We start from the raw sequence: 25,094 nt of genomic DNA, 5'->3' as shown, positions 1-25,094 counted from the left end.
GTCAGCATATTTGGAGATAATCAATATGACTAGTATGTAGGATAAGTGTTAGTGAAAAGGGCAAGTCTGCTGTTATTTATTTGTTTGTTCATAGGTCACATGGAGCTGGAAATCTCTTCATTGACTATTTCAGCGATGATGGACATTGCCAAGGAGAGGTCACTGGCTTATGCAATACACAGAGAAAGGATCATTGTCTTACTGTATTTGTGTTTTATTGATGTCTGTTTTAATGTCAAGGAATATTATACATTTGGATGGGTTTTTTGGCCACCCTTCAACATTTCACTTTAGCACTTATAAAGCTTTAAATTGGCTTAAAAAAAAAGATTTAAGACTATCTGACTCAAATCTGTTTAGTTGTTTACAGTCTGAAAAGCAAAATTACACATGGAATCCGTTTTTCTGTGGTTTAAAATCTAATTTTGGAAGCGTGATTCAGTCTGAACAATCAGATCTCGATTTCAAGTAGTTTTCTCATTGTTTGCGGTGCAGCATGTCAGTTTTCATTAATATTTGTACAGTTTGTGTCACAAGTCATACAGAAACGTGCAGGAATGCTTACAGTAATTTTTGCATTTGCATTTTCACACAAATGCTTCATTTAAACCTTTGAGTCACCATGTTTGCTAAATGCTGTTAATGGTCCTAATGGTTTTAAATTTAATAAGATTGCAATGGAAATGAAGTACATTTAAATTAAAATAAATATAACTAAAATAAATATTAATGAAAATTATATATATATATATATATATATATATATATATATATATATATATATATATATATATATAATGCAAGTAGGTTTATTATTTAAAATGTGCAGTAATCTGGAGTCATACTTCACTTATCTCCTTATAGGTTCTATGTTAAGGTATCCAGTTGCTGTTCTGCAATGCCCATTTCTGGGGCACAAAAGTGCCATTTGGAATTGGTCCATTCTGTCCATCCATAACCAGCAGATAAAATAATTGTCTAATTACTGCAGCCAGTCCAATAACAAAAGCAAAAAAGAACCTCCAAAGTAATTTAGCTCTGTGAGCATTGCTAGAAAGTAATTAAAGACTTTGCATAGAGAGCTGTATCTTTTGAGATGTGAGATCTGTTTGGCTGGAAAGCTTGGGATTAAGATGTTTTGCATCAGCTTTCTGTAAAACCGGAGAATATGAGAGAAGAAAAAATGTGTGTAATAGAGACACAATGGCATGACAGAAGTGATATAGCAGGTTTTTCTTTATCGTAAGAATTGGCTGAAATTATGTTTCTCAATGTGACGGGAGGAACAAGAATGGCTATGAATAAAGATGAGGATTCTATTCCCAGTAAGGCTGTATTAGTTGAAATCAAACAGTTAATGTGTGTGAATGCTAATAGAGTCCCAGAATACACAATGGGGTTACCTTGGAAGGCCTCTTCCTTCTTCTGAGCTGTCTGGAAGTCCTGCAGGTATACTCAGTAGAGTTTCAGTTCAGCTTGTGCACTCGGCTTTACCACACTCTTGTCATTTAAATATAAAATACCTAGCATTCTACAACTATTTATGTCTTTCCATTTTAATATTGTTTTTAAAATTTGGTTTATTTCTGAGGTTCCATGTTCCATTGTCGAATGTCTCTCACTGGGCAATGAGGGATTTGCCTGAACTGTTGAACCATGGTAAGAATTTGTGTTTAGAAATTAAGATATTGTTTTGAAATTGTGTAAATCTATGGAGCAATGTCTTAAACAAGCAAATAATTAAGCATTTCTTCACTCTTTGGGAAATCAAGTAATACTTCGCAATCATTTAAAATACAATCATTTTATTTCTGTATTAATGCATTTGACATATCCAGAGTCACAGATTGCATCAAAGGGGTTGTTCACCTAAAAATGAAAATTCTGTCATTAAGTACTTGCCCTCATGTCGTTGTAAACCCAAAAGACCTTCGTTCATCTTCGGAACAAAAATTAAGATATTTTTGATGAATTCTGAGAGCTCTCTGCCCCTCCCATAGACAGCATGTAAATAACATGATCAACATCCAGAAAAGTAGCACAGAGATCGGTAAAATAATTCATGTGACATCAGGGGTTCAACCGTAATTTTATGAAGCCACAAGAATACTTTTTGTATACAAAGAAAAACAAAAAAATATGTTTTCTACTTTGTTTAGGCTTTGATTTGATCGAAAACATCGCATCTGCATTGCACAGCTGACACAGAACAGCATTCACTGTTTACATTCAGTGGATACTCTACAAAATGGAGCTAGGGTAACGCGAAGGAGATAAATTGTTGAATAAAGTTGTTATTTTTGTTTTCTTTGCATACAAAAAGTATTCTCGTAACTTCATAAAATTACAGTTGAACCCCTCATGTCACATTGATTATTTTAGCACAATCTCCGTGCTACGTTTAAGTAGTTTAGTATTAGTTAATTAAATTATACTATAAATTACATTCATATATTAATGTAAGTGACATATAGATTTATATATTCTTTTGCATACACACAACTGTTTAACAGAGTAAGGTTAGTAAGTTTTTTTTTTTTTTTATGTATTATACTGACCACCTGTTGCATCTATTTCAACAAGAATACAGTAAGAATAGTAATATTATGAAAAATCATTATAATTTAAAATAACTGCTTTAATATATTTAAAGTCAAATTTATTCTTGTAATAGCAAAGCTGAATTTTGAGCATAATTACTCCAGTCTTCAGTGTGATATGCTCCTTCAGAAAACATTCTAATATACTGATTTGGTGCTCAAGAAACATTGTTATTATCATCAATGTTCAAATCAGTTGATACATTTTGATTTACAGGTTTGTTTAATGAATAGAAAGTTTAAACGATCAGTAACAATTTAAAAGTCACTGCCACTTTTGCAGTTTAATGCACCATCCTAAATAAAAGTATAATTTTCTTTTAAAATAAAGTCTTAGTAATGTATGTGCTGTGTAGTACATTAATAGAAATCATATTTTTAACAAAATTACAATGTGTGGTTGCAGCAGCTTTGGACATATGACCTAAAGCTAGAATCTTTTTGGTTGGTGTATTTTTAATGGACGGAAAAAAAAATGTGCTGCATATTCAGCTTTAGTTTCAAAGGACCATAAGACTGAAAACGTCCAGAAAACTTTGAGTGGGTTGTGTATGTGAAGCAGTTTGAGGAATATCAGCACAAGGCTGCTTCGCAAACACAGTAACAACAAATGAAAAGTGACAGCAGTAATATGTTTTTCCATGGGCCATAAGACAACTTTAGAAGTTGTGTTTTCCAATAGAATTGCAGTAAAACGGAGGTAGACTGAAGAAGGAAATCTGAATGCAGTAGACGTTCTCCATCTGCCACTGCTCCACTGTGAGACTCCTCCGCTTTGTTCGGCCCAGTTTGAGGGGGGTTGCTTCAGGGGAGCATGTTTGCCAGCCCTATCGCGTTTCCCAGAAACCTCAAAGAACATCTAAAACATGTTTTCTCTCTCTCTCTCTCTCTCTCTCTCTATCCTACAGACTGCAGTGAGGGCAACACTGTCTCTTCTGCAGAGGATTATATCCCCCGAGCATTCATGACCTTCATAGTCTCACTGGAGAAGGGCGTGTTCTGAGAGAATTGGATTCTCTTTGTTGTGTCTCTTTCTTCATTCTCTTTTAGACTTTCTTCTTAGTTAAGCAAGCAAACTGAGGTACAGTGAGCCAGAACACTTTTATTAACATCCTGCTGTGCACTGTTCAGTGATGGTAAACTTCTGTCGCCCTCATGGCCTCTCCAAGTCATCATGACAACAAACATATCTGAACTGTTTTGGCACCAATTAGCACACATGCAAACCGCTATAAACACAAATTGATGGAGGTTTTCTCAATCAAAACTAGACTACAAAAGCATGACATCGCTTTATGAAGGACCTCCATAGACGATGTTGATGCAACTCATGTAAAGATTCAACTTTGTTGATAGTTTAAGCTTCTGCAAATGCAAAATATTGCAAACTTTTCAACTTGATGTTATCAGCATATTTTCATTTTCATGCAAAGAAAGCATAAGAATGGATGAAAAGCATTCGAACTTTGTGGTCTTTGTTTTGTACAGCAAAAAGATGTCATAAAATGACACATAACTGACAGTATATAATAATATTATGTATATACAGTATGTGTATATTTATATGTTAGCAATATAAACACACACACACACATTTTATACTTTTTTATCATTTTATACTGTACAAACTAGGGATGCACGATATTGGATTTTGGCCGATATTCGATATGCCGATATTTTCAAAATAATTTTGGCCGATGCCGATACCGATATCGATATATATACAAATATATACTGATATATTAAACTTTAATTTTACTGAAGAGAAATCCATGTATCTCTTCTGTACTGATTCTACCATAAATGTATTATTTTACAAATATAGGCAGACATTCACATCTGAAAAACAGGTCAATTATTTCACTTGGAGAATATCGGTTTGGCTCATCAGCAGAAATATTCATATCGGCCGATACCGATGATGGTCATTTTAAGCTTTTATCGGCTGATACCGATGTTGTGCCGATATTATCGTGCATCCCTAGTACAAACTGTATATTCTATGGCCCTTCACCATCCCTACCCCTAACCCTAACAGGAAACTTTGTGCATTTTTACTTTCTCAAAAAAACTCATTCTGTATGGTTTATAAGTGTTTTGAAAAATGGGGACATGGGTTAATGTCCTCATAAGTCAGCCTCCCCTTGTAAAACCTGTGTCATACCCATGTCATTATACAGAGTTGTGTCTTGATATGTCACAAAAACAAGAACACAAACACACACACACACATATATATACAGTACAGACCAAAAGTTTGGAAACATGACTATTTTTAATGTTTTTGAAAGAAGTTTCTTCTGCTCATCAAGCCTGCATTTATGTGATCAAAAATACAGAAAAAAACTGTAATATTGTGAAATATTATCACAACTTAAAATAATAGTTTTCTATTGGAATATACTTTTAAAAAATAATTTATTCCTGTGATGCAAAGCTGAATTTTCTGTATTTTTGATCAAATAAATGCAGGCTTAATGAGCAGAAGAAACTTATTTCAAAAACATTAAAAATAGTAATGTTTCCAAACTTTTGGTCTTTACTGTATATATATGTGTATGTGTATATATATATATATAATATATATATATATATATATATATATATTATATATATATATATATGTATGTATATAAATAAATAAATACATACACACACACACACACACACACACACATATTTTTGACATTTTTGCAAGTTTGCCAAATTATAAAGTCCAAAGATTAGATAATAATGTGAATTTTTCAAATCTACACTCTGCTGTTGTGCAAAAACGTATGACCTTAAATAAAGAGGAGCAGCCCTTAGCCTTCTTTATAAGCTGTCAATGATTACAGTGATTACACCCCAAAAGCAAGCATGGTTTGATGAAGAAGACATGTATCCTTCCATTATGATTAATACTGTACATCCACTTCTTAGTGCCTCTACTTCCCCTCCAGACCATCAGAGCAACTCCTCTCACAGCCAGGACACTCTGAATTATTAACCTGCAAAACAGCCTTTTAATTTACAAATCAAGTGTTGGTCATGAAAACAGAATAAAATTAAAAAATATGCAACAATTATTTTAAAATCTATTTGATGAAGCATTGTGCATCCATTTGTGATTTTGCAAGAAAACTATTCTTATGAACTGATTCTTTTTAATGAGTCAGTCAGATTCACATGTCATGTTTGAACCATAATCAACATAATATTTTACATTATTTTTATTTATGTTCTGGAGTTTTTGGTTGTTTGAAGCCCTGTGTTTTGTAGCCTGATCTTATTAAAAAGCGGGGCTTTGGTGGTTAGCAACTTACACGGTCATTTTAAAGACGCCACACAGTGCCTCTTTCATCAGTGAGTCGGTGGAAATATTCTGTCTCCAGCGCTTCACGTAAACCCTTTCACAGTCTGTTACATTGTAGAAGATGGAAGTCTGATAAATAACCTCATTACAGGAGTTCAAAGAAAGTCGTCATGGATTGTCTGGAACTTTCCATAGACCGTGTGCTGGTTAGCCAGCTGCAGGCCTGCGTCTACAGTATCTCATCAATTCTAAGCTGATTGGGGTCACGTACCGTGAGGAAAATATATGCTTCGGGGCTCCAAACACTGTAATAATGAGACCTCCTTTTCTTACATTACCAAGGACAGACGTTGGTGAAATGTGATCACATGTGTTAATGAAAACCATAATCACTTGCCAGTGTCCCAAATTGTTGGCCTGTTGTCAATGTGTGTTTATTCACCATCATTTCATGAACTTTTTGGTATTTTTGAAACTTTTGCGTCGAGAACCTGTGGGCTCAGTAGAATGATCTCATGGAGGTGAGGGTGGCATTAAAGGCAAAGTTCACTCAAAAATGAAATGCCCCAATATTGTTCTAAACTCATAACTTATTTTTTTAACTGCCCATTGTTCCGATTTTTTGTAGAAAATTTTTTAATTTAATTGGGAACAACATGAGGATTAGTACATTTTCATGTTTGGATTAACTATCACTTAAAATTGGCGCATATGTGTTTTAATGCATGAACACCTGTGGGTTGAGACTTCTTCTGAATGTTTCATTACAGAATATTAATTAGATGAATATAACTTAGCACATCTCAACTATAAGGATTTCAGAACAGATTTTAAAAAATAATATAAAAATACGGAATATATATATATATATTTTTTTTTATTTTTTTTTTTTTTTTTTATAATATATATTATTATATTTCAAGCATGTCATATTATTTAATAATTAAAATACTTAAAACAACAACAGCAAATATAATAACTATTATAATTATTAATAATATTAATAATCAACGTGAAGTTTAACAACTAAATGCTGGAATCAAAGCTATTAGGAGTAGATACTTGTTATTATTATTATTATTAATATATATCTTTTTTTTTTGTTAAATGTTAAGTTCTGCACCTAAATACTGGCTTCATTCAAAATTCTCATGCATGTGAAAAAAATATCTTTGACTCTCAGTGATCTGTTGGGTAATGAAACCTCTTATAGCTCTTAATTACCACTAGAACATTTTGGAAACTTCTAGTGCATTAATTGGATGTTAATAGCTGTAGACATGAATGATTCCGTCAAAGTGAACTGAAATGCAACCTATAATCTATAATCCTGCAATTTAGCTGATAAAATGGCTAAGAGTGTGGGTGTGAGGGGAGGTGACAGCGTGGAAAACTTCATGCCCGAGTGATCAGGGATGATTGGAGGCTGAAGTATCGACAGAAACATTTTCTCATCAGTTCCTTTAGATGGAACAGACGCCAGTGACAGGAGAAAGACACAAGACTTTTATGGAATATCAATTATCCTGCTTTCACTGAGCTTTCATGGCTGAGACATGACGGGGAATCTGCAACGGGTCATCTGAGGGTTTTTTTATACTGAAAAGTGAATGGCAGATAAAACTCCTGAAAGCATGTCCTGGAAGTATGTGCTTTATCCCCCCTACAAACCTGAGAGGATGATTTCATCTCATTTCATCGCACGTATCAAATGTTGAAATACTCAAAGACTGAACATGCTCAGTGAGTTGTCTTCCTCTCTTGGTGGCTCTAAAATTGGCTGAATTTAATACATGACTTTTAAAAAAGCAATAAATACCCTCCTCTTCAGAGAAGGAGTGTAGATGTTCTCAACATTTAATGTGTTGCTATGAAAAGCAAATGCAAAATGTATACTTTTCGTCAGAGAGGAAAGAGTTTCAAATGAGCAGGTTCAGTTTCCACTTTGTCTTATTTTGGCCTCTACAGCTTGAAATAAATAAATAAAATAATCAGAGCGCTTGCAAGATCTCATGCTGTGTAGAGGGACAAACCTTGGTGTCTCTGAATATAGAGCGAGTTCAGAGGAAGCCTGAGAGCTGAAACCACTTCAGAGACTTTTCTACTTCAGGTCTGCATGAGATCAGACCTTCTCTAAGTGCAACTATGAACCCATGACAATTTGAGTGTGATGAACAAATGATATTCCATATCAAGTGTTCCCACTTATCACCCACTTTTCCACTCCAGCCTTGTCTATGATGTATAGTGTCACAGATTGAAGGCCATAACATACCATTGATCTCTTCTCTTCTCTTCTCTTCTCTTCTCTTCTCTTCTCTTCTCTTCTCTTCTCTTCTCTGTTATGTTGGGGTTACTGCTAGGTTGTCGATCTGGAAAACCTGAGAAAATAAGGTATATGTCACACACACAAATATCTTTGGATGAATTCTGCCTTTCATTTTTCAAAACTACATTTTAAAATAGCTTTTTTTATTTAGATATATTTTAAAATGTGAATTCTTCCTGTGATGATCATGTGACCCTTATTTAGTGCTCACTAAAAATTTGTTCTTATTATTGATTTTGGGAGAATAATAATAATAAGAAGAAGAAGAAGAAGAAGAAGAAGAATGGTACATCTTGTTTCATTTCCTCTCATCTTGAGTTTTCTTTTTCTTCTCCGTCACAATCTCAGCTAATGTCCTCTCAAAGTCGCATTATTGTCTTCTCTTATCTCATTTTATTCGTCTAAACTTGTCATCTCATCTTGTCTTCTTCTGAATTATTCTGTCATCTTGTCTCGTTTACTCTCATCTCTTAGATTATCATCTCATTTCATCCCATCTCTTCTCATCTCCTGCCATCTTGTCACAGTTTTCTCCCCATCATCTCATCCCATCTCACTTGGTCTCGTCTGGTCTCATCATCTATCTTCTCTTCTGATCTCATTGCATCTTGCCTCGTCATCTTGATTCTCAGTGGATGTGGCATCACAGAAACACTTGGTCCATAAACGTCCTGCGGTGCTGATAGACCCTGCATTCCTCCACCACTGATTAAAGATCTCTCACTACACATTTATTTATTTTTCTGATTTATGTCTTATCTTCCAGCTGCTGGCTTCATATTTTTCTCGCTGTGCTCTGTGTTCGGGCCCCCTGCTAAGCTTGCCCTCTTACTTACGGTAATGGGTATGGTACTCCTTAGGCCAACATTCATAGTACTCTGAATACAGACTGACATGACACCGACAATCCTTTATTTTTTTTTTATTTTTTTTTACAGCTGTTGAAAGCAGCAAGTTCCCCCGCCTCATTGCTTTGGCTTGACACCTTTGCTTATGTTTCTGACTACTGATACTTGTTACTGTATGTCCTGAGAGTTAGACTCAAACAGATGTCTTTTCCTTGTCCTCATTCACATAAAAGAGCGGAGATGCCTCCGAGTTTCATTGCTTTAGAGTCCCGGAGGATCGCTTTAATTCGAGAGAGTGGCTGAAAATGTTCTTTTTGTATGACGGCCAAGATCATCAATCATTTTCCTTGTGATTTCGAATGCATGTGAATCCAATTTAGTGGAAATTCTCTCTACAAAGGCCCTACTAATGCGGTGCATAATCTGCTGGTTACACAATATACTGTGAACCAATAAGCAAACGATGTTTTGCCAATTTGATTGATATATGGAAATATGAGGAAAGTTTGTGCATGAAAATTCCAGCTGACATTGACAAAGATGCTTTTTTCCCGTCCTTTCTTCCATTATCGCAAAAAATCCTCTGCACTCATGAAGTGGGCAACAAATGAAAAATAGCTACACCACAATAGCTGGCAACACATTTCTCCATCCTAGTGACTGGCAGACTGCAGATGTTGGTTTACAGTTAAAGTTCTGTTATAGATTTTTTAAACAGAATAGAAGATAAATCTCAATCGCCTGGGAAAATGTGAAGCTTGTGTGTTGTTTTATTCGTTTTCACCAATGCTGAAGTGTATGTAACTAAACTTTTTTTTCTCGGATTCACTTTGTAAGGTGAGAAAGTTTAAAGCAAACACAATGTAAGTGAGCTTATGAACAAAACCTGCACAGATCCCATAGGAATATTACCACACAGCAACAAGCTACTATATGCTGCATCTGATTTAATCTTAAATTAACACATATTACACGTGTCCTATATTAAGATGTGACCCATGTAACATTCTTTTGGAATTGTTATGCTACTGATTCGTTTCAGAGACCGTGTTTCTTTATTTCTTTCTGAGAATGTGAGGCAGTGAAGCTCTACTGTTCCCATAAATCTGTCTGTTTTCACACATGTAAAATCACCCTTGTTGGCCTTTGGGGTCACGTTTACAGGGAGGGTGGTTGAACTCATGTCCACACTACCTCAAGTGAAGCATTACCAAAAGCCTGGGGTCACTGGTGGATGTGAATGCGTGCCTGAAAAGGTGTTGAAAATGTGCTGCATGGATGCAGTCGGATTGGTGCAAATGCAAATGGGATAAAATGCAATTCTCAGTAGAGAAAAATAAATCAAGCTGCATTTTTATACTTCTGCACTGGCTGTTCAAATATGCCATTTTATCTACAGTTACCATTTACAATTTTTCCTGTCTGATGCATTTCTGCTTGAATGCTTTTTATCGTCTTGCTAAAAGAGTAGATATGTTGAATACATCAACACGTTCAATACAAACTGGAGTCCTGGGGGCCCTTAGTGGGCCGCACAGGGGTCTTACAGGGTCCACAACAAATGTGACAAAAACTAAAACAAATTTATTTTTTAGAGCTATGAAAATTTAAATGTAAACGAAATTATTGAAAGATGTTTTGTGCAATGATTTGCTACATTCAGATTGCAATTTTGACATTATTATTTCATGTTGCTTGCTTTTTTTTGGTGAAATATTTTAGAACATACGTAGTGTGAAATATGCAATACACTAGATATGTTTACATATTCACTGTATCCATAACAATGAATAAAAAACAGAAAAAGTAAAAGAAAAATTTAATCATTTTAATCAAATTTTCTTTTTTTTTTTTTTTTGTATTTACAACACAACTTATTAGCAGTTAAAACAAACTGCATAATGTAGTTTTGAGGAAAAAATATCTTAAAGCTCTTTCGGTATAATAAGAAGTTTCGGTAAGAAGTTTCAGTATAATTCCAAAATATTTTTTAAAACAAATAGTTACAAAAATAAATATATATATATATATATATATATATAATTTTGTAACTATTTCAGGTAAGTTTTTTTTTTTTTTCAGCGAGGAAGAGGGTCCATCTGAAAGGGACCATCATATTTGGGTTTCTAAGAAATGAAACCCAGTTTTATTGGTAAAAAAAAAAAAAATGTTTTCTTTAAAACATGGTTAAATGCTTTTTTTGTTTGTTTATTTCTTTCAGTTGAGTCGGAGTTGCTTGGTTCTGGTATATCCCTGCATGCCCATTTCATAACCTCAGTGCCCACTGTGATTTCTGTTTGTGGAATGTTAATGGACAGGTCTGGCATAAGGTATCTAGGAGGAGCCCACGCAAAGAACCAATCAGACAGCAGTCATGGTCCTGATTGGACCCACAGCAGTGGTCCAGAGCAGAAGAACTGGGACGCATCTTGATACGAGAGCACGGGGCAATTTCTAATCTGGTGAAGGAGAGTTGAAAGGAAAGTGGAACCCGGGGTAATTCAGCACAGCAGCAACAGGCTTTTCCATTTGGACCCCAGGCTGTTGTAGGCAAGTCCTCACATTTTGCAGGTCTCCGTGGGATTAGCCATTACAATGGTGAAAAGCAGAGGTCTGCAACAGCAAAGGAGATCAAAGCCATTTCTTTTGAACCTGGACCATGCTAAATGCACAATTTGAAGGAGAGAGAGAGAAAGAGAGAGAGAGAGAGAGAGACAGACAGACAGACAGACAGACAGACTGAGACCTATATATTCCGACACATAGAAAGAAAGAAACTGAGAAAGACACTTTTAAGGAAACTCTAGGTTCTATCTTCACCCCTCCCCTCTTGAGACATTCAGCGATTCCATATTTCATTAAATGTGTCGGGGATGAAAGAGTGAGTGTGTCTCCAGCAGGGATTTCTCTTCTCTGATGCATGCTTCTGCTCATTGAGGCTGCTTTCTGCCTCAGATAGACTAATATCTGATTTGCTGCAAAGACACTACTTGTTCAATATGTGCACATCCTGAATTAGGATTGCACAGAACACATTCATTAGATCATCATTCTGTGTGCACTGAAACTTTGCTAAATAACATGGAGTTTTAAAAACTAGTCTCAAATTAATTGAATGGTGGTGGTGAAGTGTCAAAAGAATATTTCGGTTTTACAAGTTTATGATACAGCTTGATTCACATGGCCGTGGAAAATAAAACTTGTGTGTGTTTTAAAGATCGTCATGTCAATCCAAATCTGTATATCTTTCTTTCTCCTTTGTAAAATAGAAGATGATATTTGGAGAAATTCCTAGGTGTTTTTTTTTTTTTTGGGGGGGTCGATAGACTGAAAATCAATGGTAGCCAAATCTGTTTGGTTGCCAGCATTCTTTAAAATATCTCCTTTTATGTTCCACAGAGCAAAGAAAATCAGTCTGATCTGGAACGACATGGAGGTGATTAAATGGTGACACAACTTTTGTTTTTTGGGGGAAAATCATCTTAAACCATCTAAAGTCATAAATATTTCTTTAGTACAGTAAGTATGAATTTTATACATTTCTGGTTCTTAATAATTTATTGGCTAGAAATGGCCCCCTCAGTGTAAAAAATGTAATGGATTATTGTGTTTTAATGCAATATTGTATTTAGGAACAGGAAATAATTTGCTCAACAGTAAAAGGTTTGCAATGGAAGTTTAAAAATGCGATTATTACACAGAAGTTCAAAAGAAATTGCACCTGAAAATCACTTTTTTTTTCCCTGAAAAATACATGTAAGTGCTTTAACGTAAATAAAAGCTTGACATTTCTGCTTTAAATCCTCTATTTCTCCTGGCAGGTAAGCCTCCATTATAAGTCTATTGCTGCGTTTTTTCTCAATCTGAGGAACAATTTCAAAAGGTTTGTCGTTGTAACTGATGGTGTGTCACCAATAAATAACCTAAAATTACTTTAAATGAACTGAAATTCTTGGATGGCAGAAGAAGCCCTTATCGCTTTAATGCCCTTGAACAAAGCACTTTATCCTAAGATGCATTAGCATGTATGTCTTTACAGTTTGGATTTCATGAGAGCTCAAGTATGCAATTTGATTCATTATTGTCAATTGGAAAAATAATTCTTGCTTTCAAATGGCTTCCTGAAGACTCCCAGTCTTCCACTGGTTAAACCTGTGTTGGGATGCTCCTGACGGTCCAATTTCCCAGTGACCGCTCAAGTTTGGGAAGTGAGAGTGTTGGTGCCCAAACCTCTCTAATTTAATTGACTGGGACCTCAGAAACTGGCAAAAGGTTGGGAAGCTCATTATCTGAAAAAGATCAAGCTTTTAACGTTGATGCAGGAAAAGCAAGAATATAATTTAATGAGGAAATGGAATACAGTCATGACAGGGAAGCTTTGTTCCTTGTTTGCGAGGACTGCATCAAGGGATGAACATAATTTGTTATAACTTGCTTGCGTGAGACAGGATGGGGGAAGGAGAGAGGGCATGTTGGGTTCCAGTTAGCAGCTGATGGGAGAGACACATATTCTTTTAATAACATATTTATTTTATATATTATTTAGTAATAGTATAGAATAGTATAATATCTAGAACCTGCTTAAGCACTGATAGGATTACCCAGGCTGCACAGCAGACTTTTGAGATGGGCTGAAAGGTAATCATTATGACTGATTTGCCAGGAGGATGTGTCATCCCTCCAATCTAAAATTCAGTTTTGCATTTTGTGAACTTACAAAATTCTTGAAGCTACACATAGTATTCATCCTTACAAACTTATGTTATTATAATATTATGTCAGTTGAGGTAACAGTATTTTGATGTGAGAGGACAACAGGAGATGCTCCTTTCCAGCTAATTTTTGTCAATTATTTGAAGCTTTTAAACACCATTAACGTGGCATTAAAGTGGTCCGTATGACATGGTACATTATTTGAATATAGCCATGTGATATCTTTGTATGAGGAACATGTCAATTTTAGGACATTTTTGTAATTGCATGGGGGGAGGGGGGTTATATTTTCTTCATAATCTTTAATTTATCTATTTAAACAGTCTAAGTGGAATTTAAATACACAAAATACATGGTCAGTATAGTTTTACTGTCTATTGAAACAGAAGCAATCTTCACATCACCTTTGTGTGAGGGCCAAGTAAAAATACTCTTGAAAAAGCCAAAAATGAAAGCCTTAGGCAAATATAATGGCGTTAATGCAAATATGAAAAAACAGCAAACAGTTCCCTCCCAATGGGCGCTGAGTTGACACTCTAATTGACATCCCGTGCCATGAACTAGAGGTGATAATTGCCTTGACAGAGAAAAAATGAGGCAGGTGATTTGGAGCAATTACTGTGCTTTTTGTGTCTAGAACATTCAGATGCACCCGTTACGCACTAATGGAAAGTCTAATTAGACAGCGTAACATTAGTTACTGATATCTAATTATTTGACTTAATTAGGCACAGCCACAGGAAAGATGTGCAGCGTGATGCACTGACAAATTATTTGACATTTCGACGTGACTTTTGTTCTCAGGTGTCTGCTAAGGTGATTTAATTGATTTCTCTTCGTGAACTCTTCACCGTGCGTCTGTAAAACATGTTTACTTCCCTTTCAGATGAAGTAATCTTAGATATGTTTAGGGGATAAAACCTTTCGAACTGGGATAATTAATCTTGTCCTAATCTGGTTGAGATAATTAATCTCCTGATGATGTTTGATTTGTGTGCTGCATTAATTGCTGTGCATCACAGGTTTACCTCACATAGTTTCGGTGATTTATTTGAAGCTCTCATGACTGTACAAATATTTTCATGGGCAGATTTAAGAGAACTGCAAATACACCAAATGAAATCCCACTCCAATACTCATTCATGCAAATGCAGTATATTGTATCTGAAAAGTTACCCAGAATACTTGCCAAGATATTAAATATTTGTCTGTCTCAGGCCTTTAATCCTCTGATGCATGATGTCCAGTATACAGTGGAGATCTTTTAAAGCCATTGTTCTCTTTTCATGGTGGAACATTACATTGAAACCCCTAGAGGTGACCTTTGACCTTTACTAATATTTGTATACAACTGTCCTCTTTATATGTCATTGTATTAAAGAAAAAATACAGTTCTGCAAATTATGCTCAATTTGCTTTTCTTTTTCTACTTTGGGATGCCCATTCAAAGATAAGTGATGTAAAATAACTGTGTGATTTTTATAATCGCAGAATTGTACATTTATGCCATACAGACAAGTCACAAACAATCACTCCTAAATGTAGAAACATTCATTTTCTGTGAAGCTGCTTTTGAAACAATATATATTCTGAATTGGGCTAAAAAAAAAAAATAAAAAAAAAATTAATTGAATTTAATAGATATAATAAGATAAAAATATTAATGAAAACTGCAATATAATCTCAATGATAGTAAAATAATTTATGTGAATTTATGCTTGTTTTAAAAAAGAGCAATACATTTATAAAAAATATGTTGTATTATTATTATTATTAGATTCAAATGTAAAGTTTAATGAAAAAAGTTAAATGTACACGTTAAATGTAGTATTATTAATACAAAATCCTTATTGTTAAGCCCTGTTTTGAAGCAAAAACCTCACTCTGCCCCTGACGACCATAAAGACGTCCCATTTCTTTGTCCAGGAATGGAAATGGACTGTATGACTTAAATGGGGCAGTAGTAGAGTGAGAATGAATGTGTGTTTGGAGGAAAGCAGGGACACGCAGGCCTGGTCTGCGCTGCATCTGTTTCTGGATGAACATTTTGTGTTGTTTCAGAATATTTTTCTCTAAAGGAGCCTTTAAAAGATGTTTAAACAATGTTGAAATGGCATGAGGCTGAGGTAGATCGTTGTTGATTCGAACTGGTAGCCTACAAACCTCTCCACTGAGCAAGGCACTTAACCCCAGATTGCTCCATGGAGGCTGTCTCTGTAATAAGTCTACTGTAAATCGCTTTGGATGAAAGCATCTGCTAAATGACTACTTAACATCCTCAATATACTGTATTGAATAGCTGCAGCAGTATGGGGAATTTCTGAAAAAAGAAAAAAAAATCCACATTTAGAGGGTCACATGCTGTGTTCAGCTTTGGCTGTGTAGAGCACTAAATACCTCACAGCAAATGAATGAGTATCAGAATATCTATTTGGCACAGAGTGTTGCCATTTTGGGGGGCTTTCTGTTTTTCTGCTTTGTTCTCATGCTTGAGTGAGGTCTTGGCATTAATGGTTTAAAACTGAAACAAAGCTTAAAGAAAACATCATGGTCATTGAGAACTCTCATCAGATTTCCAGAATGGTCAGGAACACGGAAGCCAGGAATAAAAGTCAGAATTTCCACAAAAAAATAATTTATTTAAAATAAAATCATTTCAGTTATTGTGCGTTGCTTCAAATACAGAACTGCTACCTAGAGGACATTTGAAGATCTACTTGCATGTGCATTTATGTGTGTGATATGATGTGTTTCCTTTTGTTCCTAGCAATTCTCCTGAATTCCCATTCTCCTCACACTTACTGTGAGTGACACGAGCAGCAGCAATCAGTCACATCTTTGAGTAATGAGCGCTGTGTCAACCTCAGCCGCCCTCTACCTGTGAACACGCTGAGCTTCCATCAATAGCGAACGACTGCGGGGCGATTACGGTTTAATGCAGACCCGCAGAGAAGCCTTGTATGCAGACTGTGGAACGGGAGAGAATGACAAAAGAGAGGACACATGATATGGAATGTGAATGAAAGCCGAGAGAAGAAATCCGTTCAGTAAGCAATCTCAGGTGTGTGAAGTATCTCCGGCCATTTTTCACGAGCTGACTGACTGACTGACAGGATTATGGTGTTGTGTAGAGGCAAAAACATGACTGATATCCTATCAGTGACCGTCCAGTTCAATCAGTCAAGTTCAACTAATGTCCATCAAATATCCCTCAGTTTTTATGTTTCTGCTCTTTTGGTGCGAAGTAGACTTTGAATGCAGCTCACACACTAAACAAACATAGAGTATAATCATGGTTTAGAAATAAAAAGTAAGTGTGTTTTCTATCCTCTTACCCTAACCCAAATTTTTTTTTTCATTCATTTCAAACTTATGTAAACTGACTTTAATATCCTTATACGGAATAGCATGCTACTCTCTCTCTCTCTCTCTCTCTCTCTTTAAAGGAGAAAAGAGAAGGTTGTATTTTTATTAAAACATATAGTTCTTATTGAACCATTTCCATTTATTCTTCAGAAAATTTTATTTTATTTTCTTATTTTTATTTTATTTATTTTTTTGTGATTATAGAAGCAAGTCTATAAAAAAAGCAGTTGATATACAATTCCTAAGAGAAAATTACATCTTTTTTTTTTTTTTTTTTTTTTTAAATGTATGGCATTGCGCACACACACTTTGTTTCAAAAATGGTGTAAACAGCTGAAACTCTTTGAGTTTGTTGAACACAGTGCTGCCTCCTACCTAGAGGTCAATGAAGTGCAATTAGTTGTCAGCGGGTTTCATGTTTATACACTAATCAGGAACATTCAGAAAAATCAAACACTGACCTTATTGTGCTCTTTTAATACATGCTCATGCACAACCGGCAAATGAAAGCTTTTCATGGAAAGTCTAAGGGATCTGACGACCATTTTTCTTATGCCTCCGCACCAGTCAAAATGGCGGCTTTTATTGACGTCCCACTGTTTCGGCGGCTGCAATTTGCATAATATGAGGCCTAAAAATTCTGACACAATTAGACTTTCCTCTCCAAATGAGTCTGTGGGACAGGCCTGAGGGCGCTCATGTGTCTCGCCTCAGAAAGTGAGGCTGTTTTGTTTGGCACGGGCGGCTCGAGTCGGAGAGAAAGCGAGCCCTTGTGTGAGCCCAAGACCACTGGGTTTTACTCCTCCAGTCATTAGCAGAGAAAACCGGGCATTTCCTAATGACTTCACGCTTTCCAACGCGTGGGTTAATCCATCTCCACTCAGGGTAGCTGTGTTGGAAGGCATATAGCCACGAAAGAAGGAATAAATCTCTTTTTGTGCTTTTCAGGACGCAAAATTACCTCATGAGCTTCAGTGAGTGCTCACCTACCTCATTTGTGGTTAGAACTCACATTAGCAAGATTACAAAATGAAGACTGTTTTGTCTGGATACCACTATAATATCGCTGCAGATGATGCAATATAGCTTCACAATCATTTTGGCTATATGCATACAATTATTGCAGGTTTGACGGGGCGGGATGGATTCATTTGACTCGTGAGGTTAAATTAGTCTCTCAGAGGTCCGTTGAGTGTGTCTGCTCTGAGGGAGTCATTACACAAGAGGATGAACTCGGCAGCACTCTTTGTTTAGCTTTGAATGAAGCAGTGCTTTCCTCCATTAGGTGGTGAATAGGTAAATGGGCTTGATTCATATTTGAAAGCTGTAATCAAATAACCGCCAGCACTCTCTTCTCCACTGTACTTTCTCTGCATCCAAGTGGATCGCCGCTGCCATGCAATTACATCCAAGCGGGACCTATTAACCCTTATGAGAAGAGAATGCTTGAAAATTGGATTATTTTCAGAGGGAAATGTCATAGTTTTAAGTTACACTGGCTGAATGCGAAACGTTTTGGTTTTGAGCTCTCAGAAGTCTCTGAAGTTGCTCTTTGGATTTGAGATGCATTAGCCTGCGGTATATTGTTAAAGACATTACAGATAAATGAAAAATAATTGTTATAACATTTCATTATGGATTTATTTACATAATGATTTTTATTTTTATTTTTATTGATGTTAATAGATCAATTTAATAATTTTAATTTGCATTGAATAAAAGACGTTTCGGGTTTAATTTTAAAACATTTAAAGACATCTGAATTAGATCTTGCATTTGAGATTCATTAAGCTCTGCTGTACTGATTAAGATAAAACAAACAAATAAATAAATACGTAAATTAAAATAAATAAATATATATATATTAAACATAAGTTAAATCATTTTTATTTATTTATTCATGAATTAAATAAAGTAATAAATAGTTATATAAATGAAATAAAATGTATAATTTTAATTATTTATTCTTTAATCAATCAATCAATCAATAGTTTGAAAAAATTTAACATTATATTGGCTATAAAAATTCAACAGCCTGCTATCTACAGTCTGCTATGTTAATTAAGATTAAGAATAAAATTAATTAAAACAATGTAAAATAAATTAAATGTTGATTTATTTAAAACCAAGTTTATTTGTTTTTTCATTTTAAATAAATTAATGTATTGTTTTAAGTAACTTTGAATTTGATATACTGTACATTATCTACAGCTCACTGTTCAAGACATATAAATGAAAATACAATTGGATTAAATCAATTTATTTACAACGTCATAGTTTTACATGCATTTGGCTGGATGCCAACAGCTTTACTTTAAAGCTCACAAAACGCCTCTGAAGCTGCGCTTGGATTTGAGGAACATTATCCACAGGCCCCTGCTATTGATCAAAATCTGAAAAAAATTAATCAGTTTTGATGCTGTGCTCAAAGCAAATGCCACAGAGTCTGTCTAAAATTGTTGTTTTGTAAATTGTTATTATTGATTTCTGGATTCCTTGTCTTCAGCTCTTTACATTTAAACTGTAGTGGGAAACTGGATTGCCTGCAAAAGATTTCTTTTTTTTTTCTCCGTCAAAGCTAGAATGTAAATAAAGACAGAAGCAAATGTCAGAGCCCAACATTGGCATTCTGAGATGTGGTTTTCCTCTTGGATACATAATAAGTTAAAGATGAAGTTTGGCCTCAAGCTCCCTTTAGATCTGAGCACAATCAGTTTTGCTCTGGGCTTTAATTCGAGGCCCGCTATGTCTTTTTTTCTCTCTTCTTTCTCCCTCCCGCTCTCTCCCCCGCTTTTTCTCTGTTTTATGTCATTTTATGAGAAAGCCACATTGGCATTGTTGTCGTGACTGCTTGCAATGGTGGGTCGCGGCGAATGGGCAGAGATGGATGAAGTTAATGACAGTTTGTGAACCTTGCTGGAATTTCCTCTAAAGAGGCCCCAGCCTCACTCCTTCAGAAAGCCATGTGCTCCTGTGAGTTACAAATGCCCTGCTAAACCATTCATCAGTGTCAGCTCTCAAACATATACATTTGAAGATGAAAAGGAGCCATTTAGCTCAAAGGATGAAATTATGTTTATCTGTAAATATAACAAACCCAAGTTTTTACAATTCAAAGCAGCTTGAAGAACGTTTGATGGATGGATGAATCACCTTTGATATTTTAAATCGAGGTAGAAAACTATCTGCATATCTCACTACTTTCACTACAGAGATGGAAAAGTGCATATTGGGTGTTGCAAATCCATATTTGTCATTATTATATATTTCACTCAGCTCAGTAAATATGTCCTCTGTACTGTCTTTGCACATCTTTCAGATCATATTTGATTTATATGTGACCTGAAAAGCTGCGTGTACTCTTCTGGGCTACTTTGTAACTTTGAAGTGCAGTACTTTTAATGCCATTGACTAATTGTGTTGCACTTTTCCTCACAAGTTCCTTTTAGAAACCTTGTCAAGGGATTTCCAAGCAAGTCCAAGATGGTTAGTGCTTGTTTGCTGCTGGTTTAGCTGGTCAACCGACATACTTTGATCATGTTGACCAAGTGTGGGTTACTACATATTTTAGTGTCCGTCCATTATAGCATTATTGTATTCTGTTTTCTAAACTGTTTAGAAAGAATGCTGTGATTGTTTATTCAGTCTGGTAATGCAACAGTGATTCAGCAGCCAAAAAAAATCTGGACTGTTTCATTGGTTTCCTTTGATTATAAATGCAATTTATTTATAACGCTCATTGGACTTGTCAATAGTTTCACAAACCATTACTAAGAAATGGCAAGTAACACATTGAATTAAACTGGAAATTCTGAAGTAGAAATAGTTTTTTGTTATAAAACATACTCTAATAAGAAGTTAGGAAATGTCACGAAACCTACTGCAATGGTGTTATTTTCAAAGGTAACAAGTGAGTAGATATAAAGCAACCCGTTTCTTTCAAAAATAAAAGGTAGAAGCTGACCACTCGTGTCTGTTTGGTAGGGAGATGACCTTATGCGAGCACTGAGAGTATATGTTGTTCTTAAAAGCAACAGTATTTTAATGGATTAAGCCCACTTATGGTGTTTTGGCTAAAGTTTCATTGGTAAAAAAAAAAAAAAACTTTTGGCTTCCCTAGAAGATTTATTTTCAAATCTAAAACATTTGAAAGCCAAAAGAGATAGATGGGAGAGCAGGTGTTGGAAAAAAAATGAGCTGTGTATGTTTACTTGCGTTGAGAGGAAATGAATCCCAAAACTTGTGCCGTCAAAATCTACAAATGATGTAGAAATGACTCCTCCTCCCTCAACAGCTTGAGGCAACATCTCAGATTGATGTCTGGCACATAAAATAGCCTGATCATGTAGCACATCAACATTTATAAATGAAAACATCACAGTTCCTCAAGTCTCTCTTGTCTGAGCTACTTTATTCACTCTTATGTTTTCAGTAGGGTATGCTGATGTATATATTCAGAAAGGAAATGCACTTGGGCAAAAATCCCCTTTCATTTCTGATCATCTTTTGGGCATGTTCGTAGATACAAGGCAGTCTTAATCCATGTTTTGACCCTGCAAATTCATGAGTCAGATTGCTTACTCGTGACTGAGTAACGTTCGCTATGTTGATTCATTGCAGATTCAAACAAGATCCTGGGATGTGGAATGAATCATAAGATGATGGCTGATCAATATCTTGTTCGCTATTGATTCATTCATTTATTAAAGTCAACAGTCATTAAAGTTCACAGACTTTTTAGTTCAGGCTATTGATTCCCTGGTAGTTGAACTGATAAAAGACGACATGAACCTGATGTGGGTAGAAATGACTTAAAGTACAGCATGTTTTGAATGATGGACATTATGCTATGACAACTTGTCTGGGCTGTATAATAGAGTGGTACATGATGTACAGGCAGTGCATTACTGATTATATCAGGTCTTGGATTGGAGGTATTTTTGGCCCATGGTTCGGACAAGGTACGGTGGAAGTGTTTGGTTTCTTTTAAGGTTGTTCAAGTTAATGCAGGAACTTAAAATTGATATATATATATATATATATATATATATATATATATATATTTATATATATATATATATATATACATGCGTGTATATATATATATATATATATATATATATATATATATATATATATATATATATATATATATAACAAATACATTTAGTACAATGACAAATGCTAGTTATTTGACTATGGACAAAAATATTTAAGTTTGTTGTTATTTAATATTTTTCCTCATGCAGTGTACTGTACATGGGCTTTATGAAAATTCATCATAATTTAAAAATACAGTAAGATTTTCAAAATGTTTTTGAAATAATTATCTTATGCTTACCAAGGCTGCATTCATTTAATCATATTTACAGTAAAAACAATACTATTATAAAGTATTATTACAATTCAAAATAACTGATGAATATTACAGTTGGTATAATTTAAAAATTGTAATAGTTTTAGAATTTATTCAGTCTTCAGTGTCACATGATCCTTCATTAATATGCTGAAATAAAAAAATTCTTACAATGTTTAAATGTTTTAAACATTTGTGCTGTATTATTATTATTATTATTATTATTATTTTATTTTTTTTGGAAACCACAGTGCATTTTTTTCTCTGGATTTTTAAGATTTATTTGAAATAATAATATTTTGTAATATTACAAATTTCCTTATTGTCATTATCAATCAATTTAATGCATTCTTGCTAAAATAAAAGAATGATTTATTTATTTTTACTTTTGAATGATAGTGTATATACATTCCTTTATTTTTTAGAAATGTGATCACAAAACAAGAAAAGGTTTGTCCCAATTTTGATGAATGTTCGATGCATTACTTTTGGTGAAAAGTAATGCATCGAACATTTTCCTGCTGAAAGACATTGCACTGATCTAATGCAGCTGTATACTTAACTTTAAACTGGTTCTCTAGCTGCAGTGTAAATGCAGGTGAATCCCTCTGCTGGAGCGTTGTGTGTGTGTGAGACGGGAGCAAGGCTCAAGACACATTGCTGTGTGTTTGATAAATGTTAAAGGAGTTGAAAATTTGCCACTTCATGTGCTCTAGATTATTTTGCAATCAACAAGCATATTTACCTCAGTGAAACGCTGTCATCTGCTTTTTCTGCAACCCATCCCTCCATGAAAGTATCCCTGGGGCATCCTACTGCTCCACTGGTATGTGCAGTTCATTACTCTTTGCTGGTGACCAGACCTGAGTGCTCATTCTTCACATGCTGAATGTAGATCAGAGCTATTCATAAGCCATCTCATTGAAGGTTGATTTTCCAAACAAGCCCAGAGAAGTCATGCTAATCAAGGACATAGGAAGATAAGAAAAAAGCCCCACAGAGACATTTCGAAATATATTATACTTCCAGACTTTTAAACCTTCTTAACAGCAAGAATTCATTTGTCAACCAGCTAATTGACAGCTTTTATTTGCTAATAGACAGATCAGCTAAGCCAGCCTGGTTAATATCATGATGAAACGGAAGTACTGTAGCAACAGATTGGAAGTTTTAAGTGCGGTAAATGAATGCCAGAGAGAAGTCTTTTGATTCACTAGAAAGTTGTCATAACTTTGATTAAACATTACAAGGTCAATCACACCAAAAAAAAAAAAAAAAAAAAAAAACATCAATTCAAATCTTTTTTTTAAAAAGAATCAAAGAATTTTTTTTTTGTCAAATTATGTAAAAAAAAAAAAAAAAAAAATGTAAAGAAAAAGTGACAATATTCTACAGATGCTATTGTTAGTGACCTGTGTAGAAAAACTACTGTAGTGAGAGCATGAAAAGGCATTTCAGGGATTATTTTGCTAAAGAAACATGGTTAAAAGTTGAATTGCTTCAACACATTTTAGACACTGTTGCTATAAAACAGACTGTTGTGACAGTTTTGTGAAGGTCATACAGGCTTCTAAGTGTTAACGGTTAACTTTGATTCTTGTATGTATTTTTGAGTCACATAAGAGTTCCAATGTTCTGAACAATTGAATTAGTTATTACATTGTGGCTTCAGTTCCTGTGCTTTGTGTTCTTGGGCACAAAGCACACGAACCCCTAACGGCTCTTTCTTTGTGAGACGACAGGGTGCAGTACGTGTTGTTTGAGTGACTCCGACAACAACAGAAAATGATTTTAAAAAATGTCATTTCGGAAACTTTTATAACTTTATCATCTTCCATCTCCGAAACAAACTGCCGGACTGTAATTATTACAACAGCGACACTGTGTCGAGTACACCATTCGGTCACCAAATGGCTACCACTGGCTCTGCTGTGACCGAGCAAACGTTGTAGTGGTCAGCCCTGTCGCCTTAGGCTGGAAAGTTGTGGGTTCCCGATGCGCGCCAAGTTTGAGTCAGCCCGCTCCTAAATCTAAAAAAAGAGGGCTTCACGGTCAGACAGGCTGACCACAGAGACATCAGTCGGCCCAGGGTTCCCCTGCCTTCTCATGAAGCCTGTGGCCTGCCAGCACAAAACAATGCAGGTTCAAACGGGCCAACGAGAAGCACGCTGTAAAAGACATTAGCTGGGAATAGCTATGACCGTGACCAGCCGGTCCACGCGGGGCGTGCAAAGACGCCTCGGCATTTATGGGAACAAATATCGGCCTCTTTTCTCGTTGTTGTTGTTTCCCGCTGCCTTTTCATGTGCGGACATCCCCACCTCGCTCTGTTCTTTTACATTTTAATACCCGACTTTGAACGGCTCTTGTTTGATGAGGTTTTGCCATCTCCTCCCTGTGTTCTCTTTAATTGGCCGCTTTCAGTTTTCCAGCAGGGTCTCAAAAGATTGAACGACATTTGCGAGCAGGGCAGACGTGACTAGCGGCTAGGCTCTGCGTGCCTGAGAGTATTGCCTTACTGTGACCACAGCTCTTAAAAACAGAAAATCCATCTCCAGTGTTTTGAAGGGAGGGGAAGAGCCATAGC

General features: G+C 35.3%; 1 protein-coding gene and 1 long non-coding RNA gene across 6 annotated transcripts in view; one reads left to right on the top strand and one right to left on the bottom strand.

The window, feature by feature from the left end:
- Positions 1–12,378, top strand: part of LOC127978983 (uncharacterized) — a 52,038-nt gene extending 39,660 nt beyond the window's left edge. For 4 of the 5 annotated variants that reach the window (XR_008158689.1, XR_008158688.1, XR_008158687.1 and 1 more), the window contains one exon: positions 95–884. This is a non-coding gene — a long non-coding RNA (uncharacterized LOC127978983). Of the gene's footprint in view, positions 1–94; positions 885–11,390 lie in introns of those variants that run through there. The other variant, XR_008158692.1, reaches the window with a different exon arrangement.
- vps28 (VPS28 subunit of ESCRT-I) overlaps positions 1–17,744 on the bottom strand; it is a 254,667-nt gene extending 236,923 nt beyond the window's left edge. The window contains exon 1 of the mRNA XM_052584033.1: positions 17,731–17,744. The gene's annotated coding sequence lies outside the window, so the exon portion shown is untranslated. The remainder of the gene's footprint in view (positions 1–17,730) is intronic.
- Between the last annotated feature and the right edge of the window lie 7,350 nt (positions 17,745–25,094).

Source organism: Carassius gibelio, chromosome B19 (genome assembly GCF_023724105.1).
Source record: "Carassius gibelio isolate Cgi1373 ecotype wild population from Czech Republic chromosome B19, carGib1.2-hapl.c, whole genome shotgun sequence".
NCBI lineage: Eukaryota > Metazoa > Chordata > Actinopteri > Cypriniformes > Cyprinidae > Carassius > Carassius gibelio.
Note: the sequence above shows the minus strand (reverse complement) of the source record. Positions and strands in the feature narration are given on the sequence as shown.